This window comes from Myotis brandtii, unplaced genomic scaffold, assembly GCF_000412655.1.
Source record: "Myotis brandtii unplaced genomic scaffold, ASM41265v1 scaffold483, whole genome shotgun sequence".
NCBI classification, from domain to species: domain Eukaryota; kingdom Metazoa; phylum Chordata; class Mammalia; order Chiroptera; family Vespertilionidae; genus Myotis; species Myotis brandtii.
The window spans coordinates 828,034-846,032 of NW_005368456.1; the positions used below are offsets into that span (position 1 = coordinate 828,034).

Genomic DNA, 17,999 nt, shown 5'->3' on the forward strand with positions numbered 1-17,999 from the left:
CAACTGCCCTCCCCTCCTGGCCTGGTCGCCCCCAACTGCCCTCCTCTGCAGGACTGGTTGCCCCTAACTGCCCTCCCCTGCTGACCAGGTCCCCTTAACTGTCCTCCCTGCAGTCCTGGTTGCTTCCAACTGCTCTCCCCTGCAGGCCTGGTCACCCCCAACTTCCCTCCCCTGTTGGCCTGGTCCCCCTAACTGTCCTCCCTGCAGGCCTGGTTGCCCCCAACTGCCCTCCCCTCCTGGCCTGGTCGCCCCCAACTGCCCTCCTCTGCAGGACTGGTTGCTCTGCAGGCCTGGCCCCCCCCACATGCCCCCCTCCCCTGCAGGCCTGATCGCCCACAACTGCCCTCCCTTGCCGGCCATCTTGTGGCAGCCATCTTTGCCCACATGGTGGCAGCCATCTTGTTTGAGGGTGTGATGGTCAATTTGCATATTACCTCTTTATTATATAGGATGCCTTCTCACCCCCATCTTCTGCCCCTGCTCCCGATGAGAGATAGAACAGTTACTTTTGATCTTGTGTACAAGTTATTTGTGTGTGTGCCTTTCTCTGCCCTCCTAGACTAAACCCTTAGAGTACTGGATTGTGTCTAACTCCTCTCTGTACTTCTAGCCTCTGGCAACTTGGACGTGTCTCACATTCAAGAAGTGAAAGACAGACAAATGAGATGCTAGGACGGAGTGCATGCTGTAAATTAGGAAACATTGTTTTCTTCTTTTGCCCAGAGCCAAGGAATATTTAGAAAGCCCAACCTCTTGCCTCTGTGAGAGAGTGCACTTTTGATAAAGAGAATGCTTGCTTATATTTTTTTTTAAAGTTTCAGAGCAAGGGCCAAATGTTTCATAAAGCGAGCAGATGGGCCCTGCAGGTGGGGTTCACAGACTGCCCGGGATGCTTTCAACTGCCTGCACTCAAATTGGTGCTAGGGGCTAATGTCTCGCTCGTCTTGCCTCATTAGAAGGGCTTTCTCTTTCTAAGATGTGCTTCAGGAAAAGAAGAGAGAGAAATGAAGGGGAGAAAAAAGGACAGCTGCTAATTCGCCACTGGAGGGACATGGGTCTAAAGATGAAGAATGTCGCTGAAGAACTGACAGATCCATCTGACCTTTTATCTCTTTTTATGACTACTCCACACTCCCCCGTTAAGCTTCATTTCCTAGTAGGATCCTTCCAGAGAAAGGAGCTTGCCTTTCTTTCGCCTCCCCTAAGCTTGCAAAGGCATTTCTGATCTCTTTAGTTCCATGTAGCTGAGCAGGGCCACGACCTCTCTCTTTCCTGCTGCTCTGAGGAAGAACTGAAAGCAGAGAAGGCGACAGGCAGGTGAACCTACCATACAGTGGAAGTGGGGAGTGCTTTGTCCAGATTAGCATCCCAGAGAGTTGCAGGCTCTCCTCCCTGATTCTGGCCTCACTCTGGTTCACAGAGACAGCCTGAATCAGATGCAGTGGGCGTGCAGGGAAGGGAGGGAGAAATAGTATTGTAGTGGAGTTACCATTCCACACACTGAGAGGGCAGAGGAAGGGTGGCAACACTAAAAGTAACAATAAATAGTGGATAATCCCAAATCCGCATGCATAAACATTTTTGGAAGCCGTGCACAGAACTGGCTGGGACTCTGAAAGAAACTGGCTTGGGAAAAAACACTGTTACCGATTTCCCCCAAAGTGGGTGAGTAAAAATTTACCCAGTTGTTTGGAAAATATAATTGTGTCATTGTAATATTCTTTCTACTTCCTGCTGCTGAAAGAATACTTAATTTGAGGTTGTTTGGCTGTTGGTGCATTGGTTTTAAACTCAATTTCCTCCATCTCTCCACCCCCCAGGGAATAACACAGTTAAAAGGCAGCTCAAAGCAAGCCAAAAGGAGCTGTGATCTGCTCCAGGAGCTCTGGCCACACCATGAATTATTGGGCACCCTGGACCTTTCTCTTTTGAGTCATTAACAAGTGGAGGAAATGTCTAGTTTTTAAAACTGTAGCTTAGACTCTGGCCAGTGCAAATGTGTAGGCAATGTCAAATTAACAACAAAATCATCCCCTCCTCATGGGGATATGATGAGGTGGCAAAAGTAGGACTTTCCTAGAGAAATGACTCAACAGCGGCATTTGGCCAGGGAGATGTATATGCACCACACAGACACCGCTCCTCCAGCAAAGGTTGTTAGAGGTGTGCTCTAACAGAAACATAGGACTCTCAGAAGAACCTACAAGAAACCCTCTATCCTGTCTATGGACATACACCAAGCCTGGCGTGACTTCTCATTAGGTGATGAGGGATGAGAAAAAGCCTCAATATGGGCTCTTTTAAAAAAATTCTATTATGCAAAAGAAGGAAAACATTGCACTCATGATGCAGAAAGAAGACACACATTTGGAAAGACTTACGGTGGCACACAAGTCTGAAGTCGTTCCTGATATGCAGCCTTCTTTTTTTTTTAAAAAAAATAGATTTTTATTGATTTCAGACAGGAAGGGAGAGGGAGAGAGAGATAGAAACATCAATGATGGTGATAGAGCCTGCAACCTGGGCATGTGCCTTGAGCAGGAATTGAATTGTGACCTCCTGATTCATAGGTCAATGCTCAATCACTGAGCCACACTGGCTGGGCAGATATGCAACCTTCTTGCACATAGCTGCAAAATCTGGAGACAGCCCCTGCAGAGAGTAAAATCACGTGAGTTGGAATGGACAAGCGCCTTGCTCTTGAAGCTGTAGGTGCCCTTCATCTTGAGTCTTGCCTCTGCCATCCCTGGAGCACGGACCCAATATTCATGGTCCAAGATGGTGGCCAGAATTCCAACCATCATGTTAATGTTCCAGAAAACATAAAAATGGTTACTGAGCTGGTCATTACTAAGTGATACTGATTGCTCAATAAGTGGGACCACACATCTAAGCAGCCTTAGAAACTGTGTTTAAAGCTAATCCATTCATGGGGGGAGAAAAGAGCTCATTTCCTGGCTTATGTTGCCCATTGGTTAGAAGATTACTCCACAGAATGTTTAATCCCCTGCACTTCTAGCCTGTGCATGCATATTTTGGTATACTGACCTGGTCCTGCAGCAGTGTTGATAAGAAAGCGCTGGGATAGGAGATAGGCAGTGTTCAGTGTGAACAAGAGATTGTCAATTTGAACCTATGTAGTTCACCAGAATCTACATAAAACTGAAACAAGAAACATGTGAGTCCAAGGGGATCTGCCCTGGTACAAGGGGTGGACTGTATTAGACATCTACTAGGCACTCCCTGCATATCTGTTCTTTGTCTTTATCTTCTTCCCATACTACAATAGGATATAATCTTTGTAAGAAATAGATGTTCTCAGTTTTGTTTTGTTTTTCTTTTTATGAGGGGAGATAAATTTCAAGCAGTCAGATCTTCTTCAGGATGATCTTGAAACCATAATTGAGACTTATTATATTTCTCTTTAACTAGTCTTTCTGAATTTTTCTCTCCTTGACCAGTACTTCAGCTGGTCTGGTTTGTATGCCCGGTGGAGTGACCAGTTACATATCTCACTTTAATGTCACAATATAGTCTCCAGCCACACTCATGCTACCACTGGCTTAGTTCAAATCTGCTTCTTCTCTCTCTCTTTTTTTTTAGCTATAGCAATGAGCTTTTAACTGATCTCTCAAGCTTTGATCTCTTCAACTCTCCATTTCATATACACATCTATTACTAGGTGAAAATTTTACAAAACTACAGCCTGTTCTATATGATCACACACACACACACACACACACACACACACACACACACACAAATGGCTCCCTCTTGTATCTGACTTTTTTAGTTGCACATTTAAGACCCTTGTTAATTATGATCTGACCCCTACCGGATTCCCCAGCACTATGTCCTCTTTCAGCACTCTATCTAATCCTATCTTCTCTAATCCCAGGCACCTACTCTGATTCTATGCTTTCCTGCTATCATGCCCTTTCTCATGCTGTTCTTATCACACGTGTGCATATTCAAACTCCACTTATCTTCCAAAACCCAACACAATGAAGACGCTTACTAAAGTGGGGACTGAAGGATAGAGTCAGTTAGAAATTGAGGAGAAGACATCCAGGGCCATCCCAAGACAAGAAGGGAGGTCGGTCAATAGCCAGTTTAGGCATCCCTTGCTGGGCATCCTACTCTCTCTAACACCTTAATCATAGTGCTCTTCTTTTGAATTTTTTTAACACGCTTCTCTGGTTTTGATACATCATTCATTACTTAGGTCAAAGTCTTCAGAAGGACCCACAGATTTAATGCTACAATTAAGTATGCAGTATTTTAGACTAACAGGATAAAAATAATTTCTGTGAATTCTTTGATTTATAAGGGAAATCACACAATTAGACTCTCAAGCTTATTTGACTATATCACCTTTGTTCTATTTTTTTTGATAGACCAACTCAATAGAGAGATTTGAAAGGCTTTACATATATTTGAGAGACTTTATTAGAATTTTTCATGAGAGCATATTCAACAAACTAGCAACAATTAGATTAGCTAGTATATTCTAGGCACTGTAACAGTGGTTAATAAGACACACACTTTGCCACTAAGGGCATAAACAGTAGTCAATAAAATAGACAAGTGAGTAGGAAGTTAAAAATAAGAGGAAAAATTGTTCTATGGGACTATTTAGGTGGCCAGCAAGGGGATGGGAATGTGTGACACCTGGATAGGGAATTAGAAATAATGACAGGCAAGTTGTGTCAGCCTAAAAGTAGGCCTCTGTGTCAATCATTTTTTCCTTTCTTTCTTTAGTCATCATTCAGTCATTCACTTTTGTTTCTTTGTATTGCACACCTGTGGCAGAATAGGAACTGTGGCAGGTGATTCAACTTTCATTTCCAAACCTTTTATTCCTAATCACCTTCAAACAACGGTGGCCATTTGACCCAGTTCTAGCCAATAAGGTAAAAGGGTAAAATTGCTGTAGGGGATCCCAAAATATTTTTATTCCCTCACATAGATGCCAACATTTTCCTTTCCTCATTCTTTTCACTGGGTTACATGTATGATGGTTGTAGCTTCAGCAGCCAGTATGTAACCATGAGGAAAAAGCCCAGGCAATTTCAACTTAATAGAACTGTAGTGACTTTATCAAGCCACTAATGACATGAGCATCAATTACTTCTGTATATTTTATGTGAGAAAAATAAACTTCCATTTGTTTAAGTCATTGTAGTTAAATTTTCTGTTACTTGCAACTGAAAGCATTCTTAACAAAGTTAGGTGTATGCTTTGGGCCAGGCCTTTTGTTGGGGCGATCTTAATAAAGTCGCCTGTTGCAAACAGTTTAAAAGTTGAGACCCCACCACAAAGGAGCAGGTGATGTCATCTCTTCAGTTGCTCCTCTTGGTGAATGAGGCAGAAAGATTTATAATTGGGAGACTGGGACAAGAGTTATAGGTGTCTGCTTCCCCTGTCTTAGCGCTGCCGTATATTTCTTTAATGAAGTGTGAGACCAGAACTCCATAAATTCACATAGTAACAGCAGTGGGCAGCAGCTCGTCAGAGGAGCTATTCAGGGAGCACAGCATCACTCTTTGCGTATTGGAGAAGTTCACAGCTGGTTAAAAATAGGCTTGGAGAGAAGTCGCTTTTAGACCACAGCTCATTTTGGATTTCTCTGGAGCCCCATTCTGGGCCACAGTGTATTTCCTTTTTCTTTTCGGTCGAGTAAAAGTGCCCAGGTGGTTCAGAGACAATACATGAATGGTTATCTTTAGGTCTGTTGTGCACTGAAAGCAGAACTAGGGAGAAATAACAGGACCCCCTGGGGACATGGAGCGTTACAGCTTCAAGTGCCAACACCGAATGAGCCTTTACTATGGGCCAGGCTTTGGGCTTTAAATCCTCAGAACAACCCTATGAGAAAAATACTAGTAATCACCTCGTTTCTCTGATGAGGAACAGGAGGTTCAGAGCAGATCAGCAATTTATTTCAGGTCTCACAGCTAGGAAGTAGCAGGACCAGGTCTGTCGGATTTCATTCAGAGCCTGTGCTCTTAGCCTCCACTCATGCTGGTTAGGCAGGCTTTCTGCATCACTTCATTTGGATCCCTCAGAGCAGCCTTGTGAAGAAGACAGGGCAGGGAGACAACCCATTTTACAGAGGAGAAAACTGATGGCCAGTGAAATGATTTGACCAGGTCAAGCAATCCATGCACAGTAAAACTAGCACTGGAACCACACTTTCTGACTCTTGAGTTCTCTGCTCTTCCAGTACAAGGTGAGTGCTCAAGGCGCTTAGTTCTGAGAGAACATTCTGCATTTTTGTGGGTTGACTTTTGAGAGTAAAAAGCAGGCCCTATATCAAGAAACCAAATATCCTGATTTATTCAGTCTCTTGATAAGGTCCTCTCTTGTATTATATTTGGTACTGACATTTAAAATTCCAAATATAATATCGTTTTCACTGTTAATTTAACAGCCCTTCAAAAATAATGGGAGGAGAGTGAGCTGGAAGGGCCAGACTCTTTAATAAGGGACTGCTAATTTTACTGATAGAGCTAGCAAAATATCTCTTTGAACATTCAAATTATTCAGTGAGAAGGAAGCTGAGAATTAGCTGATAAGGGGCAGGAATAAGTATTGTGCATGTGAATATTATTTTAAACACCTGAGTTTTGAAAAATAAAAGTGGTCTGCCCACATTTTCAAGCACAGTGGTAATCAAAAAAGAGCTCCATGGAGGTAATAATAACTTGCATTTAAATGTGGCTTGTCTCTGAAGAGCTCCAAGCACTCTATAATCATTTCCTGATTATGTTTTTCAAAACGTCCTGATTCAAAAAGTTACAAAGTTTATATCCTAGCAGTCTGGCCTCAGTTTCCTCTGGGAATTTGACATGAAAAAGCAGGCTCTTGTCTAAACTCAGTGCCCAAACCTTCCCCACTCTCTCCACCCACTCCTTCCCTTCTCCCCAGGCACCTGTCCTTGTCTTTCTACTACCCTGCTAGCCTTTTTTTTTCCTTTCTAGATCTAACTGGTTGCTCTCACAACATAGAACCATACAATATTTTAATTAGAAGAGTTTCACTCCAGTGAGCTGGAGGCAGAGCAAATAGTTGCAGGTGAGGTTGGGGGAGGGTCCCTTTAGTCAGAGTGGTTCCATTTTTATCTGCTTTTATACATTGGAGATCTGCATGAGATTTTATCTTTAAAAGGGATTCTTGCTGGGGTTTTTTTGTTTGTTTGTTTTTAATTGAATCTGCCAGTCCAGTCTAACCCCTTCATTTTGCTGATGGAAAAACTGATGCCCTGAGCAGGGGAGGAACTTGTTCAAGGTGCCACTCCAGCTGTTTGGTGGCCCATCTGTCCTTGAGCCCTGGTCTCCGGGTGCCAGTCTGGGGCACATGGCAGACCACCAAATTGCTTCACCCACAGCTGTCATTTTCACTGACATAGCCCCAGTCCCACATATCGACCCACAGCTTTGCGCTCACACCTAGTGTGGTTTGAATGTTCCTGATAGAACAAAATCTATTTCTTTCTTAGAGTTAAAGGGACTCATTTTACTGGGGAACATCAGACTGGACTGTGCAGGAAGGAGCAGGTAGAATTAGTATGTGCCATTTTCACCTAGTCCCAAAATGCTTTTCCACCTCAACTAGGTCATGAAGAAAAAAAGTGCAAGTACAAACTCACATATATTTATATAGCTACTGCCTTCCAGTGAGCGCAAAGCGTGCGCGCACACACGCACACTTTATTCCATATCAGTTCACTTAGGGCGAAAGAAGGGCAGTTGTTATCAATCTCATTTTGTAGTAAGAAAATCAAGGCACAGAATAAACTGATCTTAACTCAGATCATGGCCTGAATTGGAGGTCTTGGCATAAGAATGTCTAAACATTTTTTCTGTCCTATTGTGCTTGAGAAGCAGTGTATAGGAAGTTGAGGACTCAAGCTCTAGACCCGTGTTGGGCTGTGACCTTGGGCAAGTGCTTCACCCTCAGAGCCTCATATGGCAAATGGATAGAAGAGTGGGTGTTGGCTCTTTCCTCCCTATGACTTCTTTCCTTTTACTGAAAGTTATGTGTGGAGAGGTTAAAAGGAGCAGGGCTGAGTCTGGAGCAGCTCACCTGGATGGGATGTGGCTGCCCCTGGCATCCCTAAGCCTGGGTATTCAGCCTTTGTGTTTAGTGGGCATTCTGTGGTGTAGTTTTCTTGGGGCCTGGTTCAGATAATATACCAAGGGTTGGGGCTGCTCCATAAAGGGAATCCAAGTCTCAGATGCTGCTACATAATCCTGGGGCTGACAGTGAGAATGGGGTGTGTTTATGTGTGTTGGGAGGAGTTGGGTTGGGGAGGAGTGTTCAGTGGGTGGTGTGTAATGGGCCCAAACTCTAGGGCATGAAGTTGTCTGAGTGATTCTGCTGATAGAGGCTTGCCACCCTGGCTTCAAGGAGGTGAGCCAGGAGCAGTATGAGGGACCCCACCCAGAAGTGCCCTGGGAGATAGTAATTTTGAGCTACTCTTAGTTTACTTCCCTTTCACTATCCCCAGAATATTAGCTACCCTGACCCTACTCCAAAGAAGATATACAAGTAACCAATAAACACAAGAGAAGATGCTCAATATCACTAAATAGGAAAATGCAAATACAAAGTGATACCACTTCCCACTCACCATAATGGCTATAATTCTAAAAAATGAAAAATACAAGTGTTGGCAAGGATGAGGAGAAATGGAATCCTCGTATGTAGCTGGTGGAAATGTAAAATGGTGCAGCAACCATGCAAAACAGTTTGATGATTTCTCAACAAGTTAAACAGAATTCATATGATCCAACAATTCCACTCTTATGTATATACCCAAGAGAGTTGAATACAGGGACTCAGATACTTGTACAACAATGTTCATAGCTGCATTATTGACAATAGTAAAAATATAGAAAAACCAAATGTCCATCAACAGATAAATGAATAAACAAATTGTAGTGTACACCTACAATAGAGTATTATTCAGCCATAAAAAAGAAAGAACTACTGTAGCTTTAGAATCATGCATTAGATAAGATCAGATTAGATTAGGATTAGAATGAGAAAGAGAGCCCTAGCTTGTTTGGTTCAGTGGATAGAGTGTCAGCCTGCAGACTGAGGGGTTCAGGGTTCAATCCAGGTTAAGGGCACATGCCTGGGTTGAGGGCTCAATCCCCAGTGGGAGGCAGCCGATCAATGATTCTCTCTCATTGTTGATGTTTCTATCTCTCTTTCCCTCCCTTCCTCTCTGAAATCAATAAAACACACACACACACACACACACACACACACACACACACACACACAAAGGAAGAGAGAGAGAACAACACCTGACCCTAACATTTGTAAAGTCCAAGGTTAGTGTACAAAAAATGAAGCTCTTGGCTTGTAGCTTGCCTTTTCTTTTTCCCACCCCTACTTGCTAATGTCTTGTAAGTGCCTGACATGTATGCATGTGGCTCCAGCCTCATGACAAAGATCCATCCACACCCAATCAATCCCTACCCCAGCTCATGTCTGCACCCTGCACACAGCTGCCCCTTGGCCCAGGGCTATCCATACTAGCATCAGGGTTTGTCCTCCATCGGACAGACCTGGGGAAGCAAGGTCCTAGAGTTGGGTTTAGGACCATGTGGGCAGTGGATTCTGGAGTTCTGGATTCAGAGAGGGTGGCCTAGAAGCTGAAGATGTCTCTGAGTGGGCATGTCTCCTAGGCACTTTGGAGAGGAGAACACCTGAGCCTAGGGGCTCAAAAGTGTGAGGTCCCGCTGGTCAGGGGCCTGGGTGCTCTAGTCTAGAGCAAGACCAAAAGGAACTATGATTTATCAAGCCAGGCCATGGAAGGCACTTCCTGTTTATTATTTGATTCTTATCACAATCTGAGAAAGTATTACTTGCCTCATTTTACAGATGGGACCCAGGAAAGTAAAGTGAGTTATTTAAGGCCACACAGTGAGTAAGAGGCAGTGATTCCACCATCTGTGCTCTTTTTGAGAACTGTGTTTTTCAAAAGGTGTGTTTTCCACAGGACAACTGAAGAAAGCACCAGAAAATTCTAAGAATGCTTTCTAGATAGAGGTGGTATTTTTTGCCATCAGAAGCCAGGCCATACCGAATGCTAGTTAGGCTCTTGTCCTCATATTTGCTTCAAGTGTCTTTTTTAAAAATTCTTATCTGAGGATATGTTTCTAATAATTTTTAAAAGGAAGAACAGAGAGAGAAACATTGATGTGAAAAAGAAACATCGATTGTTTGCCTCATATGCAAAGGAATCGAACCCGCAACCTTTTGGTGCATGGGACGATGCTCCAACTAAGACACCAGGCCAGGGCTCGCTTGCAGTGTCTTTTGCAGGCTTCCTCTGCTTGCTGGCCCTCCTCCCCCCAGCAGTCCAGGTTGACAGTCTGACAGTGAGTTGCGGTGCAGCCACATCTGTCTGGGACCACACAGCCTTCTGTCTAAACACTCACACTCAGCACAGCTGTGCAAAAGTCACCCTTGAGTTCTCTGGTAAACAATGCAAGGTGGTTGCCTTGGTATCTTTCCATCCCTCTCAGTCTCTTAGGAGATTATCCACATCAGAGTCCAGAGCTGAGAAACCTCTGAGCAGCACAGTGAGATGAACTAAACCAGAACTTCCCTTGTTCTTTATAAGAAGAATTTCCCATTCTCTTAAGGTGCCTTGGTTTCCTTGTTTGAAAACAGGGCAGGTAGGTACTAACATCATATGCTGAAGTGCTTTAAAATGTCTTCTTGTTGTTGCTGTTTAAATAATCAGAGCTGTTCAAGTTTGGAAGGGGAGAATGGTTTACCTGGGAGGTAGTGAGTTCCCCCAAACTGTGGATTTTTAAACAGATGACAAAAGACTTGGCAATGGTGTGTGGAAGATCTAAGAACTAACTGATCTCTTAAGTATTTTTTTTAGCTTTATGATTAAATTATAAATATTCTTCATTATGAAAGAAGAGAAATTGTGTTAAGTACCACGAAGAGGCACAAGTTGGATCCTTATAAAGATATTATGTAGAAAAGAGGTTGTTTCTGACTTGGGGAGTGGGAGGAGGCTTTATGGAAGGGATGTCATCTGAATCTGGCCTGGGAAATGGCTAGAAGTTGATGAGAAAAACAGCAGGACCAAAGGTGTGAGGGGTAGGGCAGCAATGCATGAGGACCATTTGTATAGTTAAATGCAGTTAGTTTATTCTTTTGGAAATGTGATGTAGAAAGTAGAAAATATTGCTGATTTAGTAACTTGAAGTTAAATGAGAAGATGGAAGGTCTTTTAGTGTAAGACAGTTTTACTTTATTCTGAAAAACAGGGGAAATTATCAGTTTATTTTCTTGCTTGATTTTTAAGCAAAAGAGCAATATAATAGTCCTTAATGTTATTCACTGAATATTTCTGGGTCCACACCTTCTGAATACATTATAGGATCATAGGTCCTGGCCACCTGTGGGTGGGGCCATGAGATCAGTTCTGCCTAATGAGCTATGAGCTTTTGCCACCTCCAGGCAAGCACTTAATTATCAATGTGAGACCATAGACTCTCCTCTCTTCCACAGCTTCAGCGATGCTTCTGACTATGGCTGGTTCATCAGCCTGGGTCTCAGAGTGGAGAAAATAATGATATAAAGCTGAATCCTCAGGTGCCAAAGATGGACTTGTAGTGAGAGTGAGAAATAAGCCCTTGCTGTTTAAGTCCCAAGAATGTTGGGTTTCTCTGTTGCTGTAGCATAGCCTAACCCAGTGGTCGGCAAACTGCGGCTCAGGAGCCACATGTGGCTCCTGAGCCGCAGTTTGCCGACCACTGGCCTAACCTATCCTGGATGATACAAGTAACAAGGTCAGGCTTGTATTTTAGGACTATTAAGCTTGCTGTGGTATGCAAGATAGATTGTCTTTAGGAATGATTGGAGGCAGGAAGAAGAGTTAGGGGAGAGTGCAATAGGCCAAACAAGGGATCATGAACATGTGAGAGAGGCCAATGGGGAGTGGCCAGGGAGATGGAGGGGAAGGCGACTTTGAAAACAGAGTAGTCACAGGACCTGGCAAACAATTAGATTTATCGGCAGACAGATTTTTTGTAATAATAGTAGTATGGTTTATTAAGCTGGGTCTTAGTACAGGTGCTGGGGCTTGCCCATGATGCTCTTGATGTACAAAGCCCTAACATTCTGCCAGTTCTTTTTGAGCAATGACACCAGGAAATTGACAGTTAAGTGGATGTTGTACACAGCTCATCATCTGTCATCTTCACATGGCCAGCAGCAATTGCCAGACACAGCACCCTCTTCACCTGGAACTTGATTGTGGATTTCACCTCATTGACTTTGGCCACCATGTTCTCATTGTGGGTCAACAAGGAAGGGAGCTTGCCTGCCTTATTCAGGCCTAGGCCCAGGTTTATGGGATCTGCTTGATCAGAGACTCTGAAGCCAAAAAGGCATCATACTTCTTGGCCAGCTTCTTGACCAGTTTCTTATTCTTGTTGAGTTTCTTCAGCCTCTCGATGTCCATGTGGGAGATGTCCACGGCCTTGGCCTCATCACAGTGCTGCTGGGCCCCCAGAACACATACAGAGAACTTGGGCTGGAGAGTGGACTTAAGCTTGACAGTGCATTTGTCCTTGTGAAGGTCATAGTTCTTCAGGCTGATCTGCAGCTCCACCATCTTCAAAAGCTTCCAGTGCTTGTGCTGGTTCCCATGCAGGACCTCCCGCACCACCTTGTACAGGGTGTTATGGGAGACTTTGCTACTCATGGTTCTTCACGCTGCAACAACCAGAAAAGACTCTGCAGACAGATTTTTGATTAATTTCAGTGTCCCACTCAGGTACAACAAGCAGGATTGCCTAAAAATATCCCTGGAATCCATTCTGGATTGCCTGGACAATTAATTATTTGGGATCAGAGGCTCCCACTTCTCCCAGAAGGAGGAGCTGCACCCAAATTCAGCTTCTGATGGGACTTGGCATAGGTTTCCTCTTTCAGGTAGGGGGGTCTGCTTCTGAACTCAACTTCCTGTGGTCCCTAGGATTCACAGGCATATTAGAGAGTAAGCTTTCTTAGGTAGCTCCTATAAATATCAAAATTCAGTGGCATATAAAAGCCAGAAAGTCGAGCACCCATGCAATCCACAGTCTTCCCTACCCCCAATGCATGCTCTCAAGTGTGACCTTTAAAAGGAAACAGGCAGCTATGCCAGATCTAGCAGGGTGTCCTCACGCATAACAAAGTAAGAGATTGGTCCACATGCCTTCTGCTGCTGTCCTTTACTTTGTCAGCTTTCCTAGTACACCCTGCTCTGTAACCCACAGCATGTCCTGAGCCCTGTTGCATGTGACAACAAAGAGACTCATCATGCATAGCCACCATGGTACAGGTTCACTGTACAGCTCCTCAGACTAGGGAGATGGGAGAACAGCCATGCAGAGGGCCTGGCAGATGTGCCCTGGGCCCCAAGTCAGACAGGAAGACTGTGAAACCCCAGATCAGAGTGAAACACAATGCCTCAAGTGCAAAGGTAGCAGTCCTCTGAGATGTATATTCCACTCCCCACTGGTAAAAAATTGTTTGATTGAGTTTAATAAATAACAATTTTTTTGAAAAGTGGGTCAATATTGTTCATTTACTTCCATTTTCCACTCCATCACAGAGCTCCTGGAGGGATTCTCTAAGATCACAAAGACCTGTGAGCTGGTCTTTGGGGCTCAGAGCAGGCTTATTGGATAATGCTTGAAATGGTAAGCAAAGCCCCAGCCCATGTTTCTAAAATCTCTGGGCCCTGTCATATAATTGAAGCATAGTGTATTTATGTTAAAAACAGTAAAACACACTTGAGTCATTTAAAATATGAGGTGGTATTTTTGTTTGAGTTTAAGGTGGCACATGGGTACTTAAAGAAAACATAAGATGAAGGTATTGATAAAGCACTTTTGCAGAATTTCTCAAAGTAATTTATAGGTATTATCAAGAACTTCAAGGTCTTTGTAATGCTAATTTCACTGCAAAATGAGTCTTCCTCTGCCTTTCACTTGAGTTTTCATTATCACTATACTTAGGGCTCATGCCAGAGTTGATGAAGGAGAAATAAGGAAGAAGAGAGATTTTCCTATGGCAAATGGGAGAGAGCTGGAGACCAGACAGGAGGAAAGGGACAGAGAGGCTGTATTTGCACAAGTAACAGAGAAATGGCTTGAGGTTTGTTACCTCAGTGGTAAGTGATGAAAAGGGAAGGCTTGGTAAATGCAAGATCCTTTGAGAGGGAAAAAGCCTTGTGGGAAAGTCAGCCCCATCCAGCCACAAAATGTCCTCTACTAGAGAGTGGGACAAACCAAAGCCTGTGTGTGGCTGTGTGCCACAGCTGGCATGTATATGGTAGCTGACACACTAGAGTGTGTATCTTGGTAACCACAGTAGCAGCAGCGTGTAAGAGGTTAAAAATCAGGACAGCTAAGTTCTTGCCCTGACTTTTACAGTAATTCACTAAATGCACAATGGGTGCCCGCTGTGAGGCAGGCCCCATGATAGGTGCTGGAGGATGGAGAGTGAGACTAACATCTTGAGGAGCTTGGGTCTGATGAGGAAGCCAGCTGCCCCACCTGCTGTGTTCTGTGGTTGTGTCACTAACCTCTCTGGAGAGTGTGGCTTATGTCTCTAGGGAAGTGGACTCCCTAACACTTAACCCAGGATTGTGTTGACTTATTTATCCTGCCACCAGCGATGCTGGACCTTTAGAGGCCTCTCCCATGCCCAAGGCCTTGATTGCTAGGTTTACACTGAGCCAAGAGCAGGCTTGAAAGGGGAGGAAGTGGACAGGTGCACAGGTCATGGCCCCACTTCCAAAATAGCCCATTAGAGAAGTCACTTTGGTTCTCTCACACCAGGGAGGGGTGCAGAGAGTCCAGGGGTATCCCACTGAAGAAGCCATCAGAATGGAAAGTAGGGAAAAGGTCTTCCCCTCCAAACAAACATATGGTAGGGCCACTTATTCTAGCCCACCACTGTCTTATCAATTCCCACTTGGATAATAGTCCTCTAAACTGGATGGAAAATGAGACCATAACACACAAACAGTGATGGATGCACCCCAATCTCAACACATTTCAGTGGGAAAGAAATAATTAAATACTGACCAAAAGATTGCTCCAGTATCTACCTGGTCTCAGATTATTATAAACATATATAAATGATATTTGCTAACTTAATTGAAAATGTAATAGATTATCTGTTTGCATGTCCAGTTCTAATTATTTTTGCATATCATAAAACTGAGCACCAAAGTTCCTCTAAGCTGAAATAGATGGAAGCTTTGACATGATCAATAAAAGAAACTTAGCCACAAAATGTCCTCAAGCTGTTGGAGCATAAACCTCAACTGATATTGTGTGTCGGTTATAATTTGCTTCTACTTATCCATCAGCATCTTCTCCAACTAAATATAAGTGTGTGTGAAGAACAGTCGCAGGTACAGGCAGGCAGTGGGGTCTCTAGCATTATTGAGAATCACTGACCTGTGCAATATCTGTTCAAAAGTTTTGATTTCTCCCATGAGGTACTTTTCATATCTTATTTTTGATCGCTGAATGCAAATGAGCCTCAGTAAATCCTTCCTCACCTGTGTTCTTTGCATGGTGTTGCAACTGTGTCTGTTTATTACAGATTATTAACAAATACACAGCCCAGTTTAGATTTATACAAATCAACTGCATTAGGGCAGTTACCCCCGAAAAAATATTTGAAGGTAAAACCAAGCCCATTTTTTAATTGTAGCTCTGTTAATTTTTGGCTTTCTATAATTATTACGATGGCAACAATGTGTAGTTCAATGGTAAGAACACCAACCTGAGAATGGAATTTGTGTCCAGGCTGTACCTCTTATTAACTCTTGGATCTGGGCAGTCACTTCCTCTGTCTGACCTTAGGGAACTTGGGATAAGCATCCTTTCTAGGCCTATCTTTCTGGCTTACTGAGGGGCTTAGAGGACAAAAGAGATGTGGTAGTTCTTGATGAGATCATCCAAATTTGAGAGGAGGAGCTTGACTCTGCTTAGAAAAGTCAGGGAGAACAAGGGGCACACACCTGGCCTGTCCTAGGACATGCACAGACCCTGAAAGCTCTTAGGGAAAATTACCTTGGCTGTTGTTTCAGAATGTTGTCTCATTGTTTGGTTACAGAATGATCATATACTAGTATAATGGCAATCCCCCCTTGACTTATTAGGTGCCTCATACTTCTTGACTATATTTAATTCAACGAGCACTGATTAAGTGCCATCCACCCGTGCCACCATTAAGTACCACCAGATACTGTTGTAAGGGACACAGGATTGGGGGAGAAACGTTCTTACAGCACACAGTAATTCTAATGAAGAGCAGAGGGCCAATAGGCTCTTAGAGCAGCACAGTTTCTTCATTGAAGGAGAGCTCAATTCCCCTGGTGGTGGGTTAGAGGGATGCTGGTGGAAAAAGTGGGATTTAAGCCGTCCTTAAAGGGTCTGACACAAGTGTCTAGTCCATACTTCCCAGGGGAAATGGACAAAAGAATCACTTTCAGCAGCATGGTTAGCTAAACCAGCCCTGGCTAGCAAACTTCCTGTCGTCTTCTTTCCTCTTCTTCATGTTTGAATGCCCAGGGTTCCGCAGAGGACCAGCACATATGGGCACTGAGCAAATGTCATGGAGGAAATTACTGAGCAAAATCATATTGTGTTTGGGGTGTATTTGGGTGGGTCAGATGCAAAAGAAAGGGAGTTCACCTTGTTCTAAGATTTGGCCAGTTCACTTTCCTTCTTTTCTCATCAGGAACCTGGAGAGGCACATCTGATCTGCCTTACAGGCTTGTGAGCAGGTTGCTGCCTAGAAGGGAGGTCTCTGGAATTGACTGACAATAAGCAGCCAAGAATAAAGAAACTTCCTGGAAGCATGCTGGGTATGATAATGACTATCATAAGGGAGAATGGGGAGAGCCTCATAGGGAACAGCTATCACTATTCTTTCAGGAGACTAACCTGAACACTAATACTAGAATAAAAGAAAAAGGTGATTAACAGGGGTAATTGTCTACTGTGTTGAGGAAAGCTTCCTAGGGCACTTTTCTATAACAAGGTTAATTATCTTCATAGATAACTAGAATATTAAGGTTATTGGGGGGGGGACTGCTGATGTTTAATCTGTAATTATTGATGGCATGTTAATGAGTTGATTGGCCCAAAGGCTCAATGTGGAATAACAGAAGGTGGGTTTAGCCAATCCTTGAGTTACTGCCCTGCAATTATCAGATGGTCTGTGCTTTTTGTTTTAGCAGAGACAGTGTCTGAGAAGCAGGCAGAGGTTTGCAGGCACAATGATCGTTCTTTTGGGGGAGTCTCTGAAAGGTGTAGACAATGATGTAAAAAAGTAGCCTATGCCTACATCCTCACCCACCTGCAGGACTAATTTTGTCTTTGTTTTGGCTGCTAGTAGAGTCTTTCAGCTGCAAGTCTCTCTTGCATAAAGTGTGATGTTTTATAAGTATGTGAAACACTTCTGTATATTTGGATTAGTTCTGTCCAGTTTGCAAGAGTTAGAGGAAATGTGGTTTTTTTAAATTTGTTTGTTTGTTTTTATCTAAGGTTTTGGGAGTTGAATGGAATGGAGAAATTAAGAGCAAAGCCTCTTCGTGGCTGTGCAGCTGGGCCTCAGGCTGTAGAAAAAGTTTGCTGCTATTCTACAAACAACCATCATGACTTCTGGCCATGCCGTAATCTACGGAGGACCATCAAGTCACTCTGATTCCTATGCCTCAGCTTGTCCTTGTTCCCAGTACTTCCTCTGCAGTGGCCACTGACCTCTTCACTCTACTTTTTCCCTATGTCATGGCTTCTCTGTCTGGTGTGTCTGCTCATTCCTAGGTCTCTGACAGTCTTCTGCACCAATTTATTGTCCCCACTTGTGTTTGTACTTCTATGCGACCCACAGGATCTCTGTTGGCAGGATTGGCTTCACGGGTGTGCAAACTGTGCAGTGCAGTC

General features: G+C 43.6%; 1 pseudogene; it reads right to left on the reverse strand.

Moving 5' to 3' along the window:
* Positions 1–12,089: 12,089 nt before the first annotated feature.
* Positions 12,090–12,758, reverse strand: LOC102240863 (annotated as a pseudogene).
* Between the last annotated feature and the right edge of the window lie 5,241 nt (positions 12,759–17,999).